Below are 6,200 nucleotides of genomic sequence, written 5' to 3' on the forward strand. Positions count from 1 at the left end.
CCGCCGCCGCCGCCGCCGCCGCCGCCGCCGCCGCCGCCGCCGCCGCCGCCGCCGCCGCCGCCGCCCGGGTAGCCGTGGCAGCAGCAGAAACCGCGGAGCAGCGGCGGCGGCCACACTGCGCATGCTGCTGCCGCCCGGTTCGGCCCCGAGCCCCGGGCTGCCGCCGCCTGGCCTGCAGCGGGTCTCTGCCAGAACCTCGGGTGGGAATCCCGGCCTCACAGAGCAGCCCTGCCTGATGGCCCGCTTCCTCCTCCAGCCCCCGACGCAGCTCGGACCCCCCAAGCTCTATGGTGAGCCGCTGAGACACCCCAGCAAGGAAGCGCTCTCCAGCGGCCCTCCACATCCCTCCTTTCCCCCAGCTGTCCTGGCTGCCCTTCCCGGACTCTCGGATAACAGGCCCCACATCAGATCGTCCCTTTGATGGAGAATGAAAAGGTTCGTGATAGATGGGAAATATTTCCGACCTTACTTGAAGTCCAATTTTTACAGAGATACAATGCAGTCGGTAGATTAGGATGGCCAGAGTCATGGGTGTCATTTGATGTAACTCACGGCAATTCCAGTAGGAGTGTCAGATTGGCTCAACAGAAAGAAAAAAAAAAAAAAAAAGACCAACAACTTACAAAATCCTCTTTAGTCTTCCCACTAGCTCAAATTGAGCGGCTAAATATACAAAGCTTTCCCCAGCGGAAACTGATGGAAACGGGCCAGTTAAAAACAGTGTCCAACAGTCAGACATTACCAATCACTACTCCAGTCTCTTCATTTTACAGATGAGTCCACCGAGGCCGAGGGAAGGGGACTGTGACTTCTCCGAAAGAAGGTGGCAGGTTCAGGGTCTGAAGGAAGGTCTGCTGCTACCCACTGCAGCTACTGCTTAGTTGCCTGGCCTTCTGCCTCACTCCAGGCACTTGGCTCCAGGGAGGCTTTGCTCTCCTAGAGCCGGAGCTCTCTTACGGGAGATTTCGCCTTGACTCATGGTGAGAGCAGCCCCCGGGAAATGGCAGATCGTCCATCCCACAGGCCCCACTTTGGGGAGGGCGCCCCTGCTGTTCCAGTGACAAGGCAGATGGGGTGACTCATGGAGACAGGAGGCAGTGAGCAGGTGGGGGCAAAGAAAAAGCCATACTGATACCAGCTGATGAGAGAGAGAGAGAGAAGGAGGGAGAGAGACAGAAGCACTAACTGAGCCTCATATACATTCAATGATATCCTTCATGAACAAAACATCTTTTTTACAAAGTAGGGTTGGCCCAGGAGCAGAATAGGAGATGGTAGGGTATCCCTGGCAATGTGCGGGTCATAAGAGTGGCAGGTGACAAAGCAGAAGTACCTGTTGGGGATGAGGCAGGGAGAAAGGCTGGCTGAAAGGAAAACCAGAGGACTAGAGCTGAGGCAGACCAGTCCTTCCTGGGCCTGTAGCCAGGACCATGCAGTCAGAGAGGTAGCACCCTGGCCACTCTCAGATGATCTCAAGAACTGTATCTGTCCCTGATTCCCGCCAAGTTCAAACGCAGAACAAAGACAAAACTAGCATTGCTAGGACAGTGTTGTCAAGGGGCTTCCTGGTCACATTAGCGACACTCTACCTAGACATGAGGATTCTTCCATATGTTCTGGAAGATTTTCTCTTGAGGCCTGAGTGTCCTCCCTGCCCTCTCCATTCTGTAAATAAATAAGAAAGATGTATTTGGTTTGCAGAAAAGGAAATACAAATGAACTCTAAAGGCATGAGAGATAATCCAAACTCGCTAGGAATCATGAAAGTCAAATTATAGCAATAAATGAAATACCATTTTCACCCAACGTTTTAGCAAACATTGAAGAGAAATAATACCCAGGGCCAAAAGGGACATGAAGAAGAAGGCACTTTCTACACTACTGGTAAGAGTATAACTTCAGCATTTTTGTAGAGGAATTTGAGGGTATCAAATTTTCACACAGTAATTCCACTTCTATGAAGAAAGATGCGTCAAGAATAATGACAGATGTGCACAAATCTCTATGTGCATATACAACATGATCCATTGGTATTTATCCCAGGAATGCAAGGGTGATTTAACAGATGAAAATTAATCAGTGTAATACAACATATCAGTATAATAAAGGACAAAATCAGTGGTCATCTTAACAGATGCAGAAAAAGCATTTGACAAAAACTGGCACCCTTTCGTGATAAATACACTCAAAACCTAGGAATAGAAGGGAACACCTTCAACCTGATAAAGAGCATTGAAAACCCACAACTATCATGATGCTTAATGGTGAAAGATTGAAAGCTTCCCCCTAAGATCAAAAACAAGACTAGGGTGTCCACTCTCATCACTTCCATTCAACACTGTATAGAAGGTTTCAGCCAGGCATATTAGTCAAGAAAATGAAATAAAAGGCATCCAGATTGCAAAGGAAGAAGCAAAAGTAACTCTGTGCACAGATGACATGATCTTGTACAAGAAAATCACACGGAATCCAATAAACTATTAGAACTAATGAACAAGTTAAAGTTGAAGGACACAAGATCAGTATACAAAAATCAACTGTATTTCTATGCACTTGCAATGAACAACCCAAATATGAAATTAAGAAAAAAATTCTATTTGTAGTAGTATCAAAAGGAATAAAATACTTTGGAATAAATTGGACCAAGGAGGTATAAGGCGTGTACACTGAAAATTACAAAACATTGTTGAATGAAATTGTAAAGACCTAAATCAGTGGAAAGACATCCTGTGTTTATGGATCAGAAGACTTAATATTGTTCAGATGGCAATATTCCCCAAAGTAATACACAGACTGAACACAATCCTTATTAAAATTCCAGCTGGCTTTTTTGCACAAATGGACAGACTTATCCTAAAATCTATATGGGCACACAAGGGATCCAGAATAGCCAAAATTATTTTGAAAATGAAGAATGGAGGGCTCATGCTTTCTGATTTGAAAACTTACTACACAGCTACATTAAGCAATTCAGTGGGGGAAAGAATAGTCGTTTCAACAAATGGTGTTGAGACAACTGGATATCCACATGTAAAAGAATGAATTTGGACACCTATCTCACACCATACACAAAAACTAACTCAAAATGGATCAGATAACTAAATGTAAGAGCGAAAACTTGAACACTCTTAGACGAAAATGTAGGAGTAAATCTTCATGACCTTGCACCAGGCAATGGTTTCTTAGCTATGATACCCAAAACACAAGCAACAAAAGAAAAGAAGATGAATTTGACTTCATCAAAATTTTAAAACTTCGTGTTTCAAAAGATACTATCATCAAAATACCAATGGCGTTTTTCACAGAACTAGAACAAATAATTTTAAAATTTGTGTGGAAACACAAAAGACCCCAAATAGCCAAAAAAATCTTGAGAAAGAAGAACAGAGCTGGAGGAATTATGCTACCTGACTTCAGACTATACTACAAAGCTACAGTAATCAAAAGAGTATGGTACTAGCACAAAAACAGACGCATTGATCAATGTAACAGAATAGAGAGCCCAGAAATAAACCCACACACTTATGGTCAATTAATCAATGACAAAGGTGGCAAGAATATACAATGGAGAAAAGACAGTCTCTTCAATAAGTGGTGCTGGGAAAACTGGACAGTTACTTGTAAAAGAATGAAATTAGTACATTCTCTAACACCATACACAAAAATAAACTCAAAATGGATTAAAGGTTGGATACTATAACACTCCTAGAGGAAAACATAGGCAGAACACTCTTGGACATAAATCACAGCAATATTTTTTTTTGATCTATCTCCTAAAGCAAAGGAAATAAAAACAAAAATAAACAAATGGGACCTAATCAAACTTAAAAGCTTTTGTACAGCAAAGGAAACCATTGACAAAATGAAAAGACAACCTACTGAATGGGAGAAAATATTTGCAAATGATAAGACCAATAAGTAGTTAATATCCAACATATATAAACAGCTCATACAACTCAACATCGAAAAAACAGAAAACCAAATTAAAAAATAGGCAGAAGACCTGAATAGACATTTTTCCAAAGAGGAAATGCAGATGGCCAACAGGCACATGAAAACATCGCACTAATCATCAGGGAAATGCAAATCAAAACCACAATGAGATATCACCTCACACCTGTCAGAATGGCTATCACGAAAAAGAACACAGATAACAAATGTTGGGGAGGATGTGGAGAAAAGGGAACCTTCCTACACTGTTGGTGGGAATATAAATTGGTGCAGGGCTTCCCTGATAGTGCAGTGGTTAAGAATCCGCCTGCCAATGCAGGGGACACGGGTTCGAGCCCTGGTCCGGGAAGATCCCACATGCCGCGGAGCAACTAAGCCCCTGCGCCACAACTACTGAGCCTGCGTGCCACAACTACTGAAGTCCATGTGCCCTAGAGCCCATGCTCCGCAACAAGAGAAGCCACCGCAATGAGAAACCCACACACCGCAACAAAGGGTAGCCCCCGCTCACCACAAGTAAAGCCCATGCGCAGCAACAAAGACCCAATGCAGCCAATAAATAAATTTAAAATAAATAAATAAACAAATAAATAAATTGGTGCAGTCACTGTGGAAAACAGTATGGAGATTTCTCAAAAATAGAGTTTTGTAGAAATGTAGAAAATGTAGAAAACATTATATATTAGGTTTGTAGATTAGGTTTGTAGGTTTGTATATTAGGTGTATGTTAGGTTTGTAGGTTTGTAGAAATGTAGAAAACAGTATGGAGGTTTCTCTAAAAATAGAACTACCATGTGACCCAGCAATTCCACTCCTGGGTATATAACCAAAAAAAGCAAAAACACGAATTCGAAAAGATACATGCACCCCAATGTTCATAGCAGCATTTGTTTACAATTGCCAAGGTATGGAAGCAACCTAAGTGTCCATCAACAGATGAATGGATAAAGAATATGTGATATATTACACACACACACACACACAATGGAATACCACTCAGCTATAAAAAAGAAGAAAATTTTGCCATTTGCAGCAACATGGATGGACTTGGCATTATGCTAAGTGAAATAAGTCAGACAGAGAAAGACAAATACTGTATGATATCACTTGTATGTGGAATCTAAAAAATACAACAAAGTAGTGAATAAAACCAAAAAAAAGCAGACTCACAGATATAGAGAACAAATTAGTGGTTACCTGTGGGGAGAGGGAAGGTGGGAGGGGCAATATAGGGGTAGAGGGGGAAAAAAGGGGTTATTATGGGATTATATGAAATCGTGTGTGAAACTTTTGAAAATTGTAAAGCACTATAGAATTTAAAGGATTTTTCATTCAATAAAAAATAATTTTTAAAAATTAAATTAAATTTAGGGCTTCCCTGGTGGGGCAGTGGTTGAGAGTCCGCCTGCCGATGCAGGGCACACAGGTTCGTGCCCCGGTCCGGGAAGATCCCACATGCCGCGGAGCGGCTGGGCCCGTGAGCCATGGCCGCTGAGCCTGTGCTCCGCAACGGGAGAGGCCACAACAGTGAGAGGCCCGCGTACCACAAAAAAAAAAAATTTAATTTAATTTAATTTAAAAAAAAGAAAAAGGAGAAATATTAGAAAAAAAGAGAGAAATATTAGAAAAAAAGAGGGAGAGAAACTAACAAAGTCTGGGAGGTGCTTCAGAGATACCTTTGTCTCCCAGGTGTCTCAGCAGACTTCCCTGACCAGTTGCTAGCTGTGTGATCCCCTAGAGACCCTAGGACACTGTAACCATATGAGAACACAAAGATGGAGGTCACTTGCAGAGGCCAACTGGCCACCCAGAGGGTCAGAAGGCAACAGCTCTTTCATGTGGTCATTGTGCCCCACAGCCAACACTCAAATTGTCAGTGTTCTGCTGCATCTCCAGCTTCATTTTTCTACATTTTCAAATTGACCATTACAAGCTGCCACTCTTTTTTATATAAATAATAGTGTGTTCTTGGCAATAATCAAGCCCTGCTCTTCTTGCTTTTCATATATTAACAGTTTTATAGCATCAACAAAAAAGTATTCAGTATGCCCTATACTAGGCACTGTCTGAGAGATACCCTATCTAAAGTGACAAGATACTGGGGCTTCCCTGGTGGCGCGGTGGTTGCGCGTCCGCCTGCCGATGCAGGGGAACCGGGTTCGCGCCCCGGTCTGGGAGGATCCCACGTGCCGCGGAGCGGCTGGGCCCGTGAGCCATGGCCGCTGGGCCTGCGCGTCCGGAGCCCGTGC

General features: G+C 43.4%; 1 protein-coding gene and 1 long non-coding RNA gene across 8 annotated transcripts in view; one reads left to right on the forward strand and one right to left on the reverse strand.

The window, feature by feature from the left end:
* ARHGEF6 (Rac/Cdc42 guanine nucleotide exchange factor 6) overlaps positions 1-6,200 on the reverse strand; it is a 126,433-nt gene that overhangs the window by 115,470 nt on the left and 4,763 nt on the right. The window contains exon 1 of one of the 6 annotated variants that reach the window (XM_028482163.2): positions 465-485. The exons of the other annotated variants lie outside the window; for them this stretch is intronic. The gene's annotated coding sequence lies outside the window, so the exon portion shown is untranslated. Of the gene's footprint in view, positions 1-464; positions 486-6,200 lie in introns of those variants that run through there. 6 annotated transcript variants of the gene reach the window in all.
* Positions 91-6,200, forward strand: part of LOC114484646 (uncharacterized) — a 10,765-nt gene continuing 4,655 nt past the window's right edge. For both annotated transcript variants that reach the window (XR_003677796.1, XR_003677797.1), the window contains exon 1: positions 91-435. This is a non-coding gene — a long non-coding RNA (uncharacterized lncRNA). The remainder of the gene's footprint in view (positions 436-6,200) is intronic.

Source organism: Physeter macrocephalus, chromosome 21 (genome assembly GCF_002837175.3).
Source record: "Physeter macrocephalus isolate SW-GA chromosome 21, ASM283717v5, whole genome shotgun sequence".
Lineage (NCBI taxonomy): Eukaryota > Metazoa > Chordata > Mammalia > Artiodactyla > Physeteridae > Physeter > Physeter macrocephalus.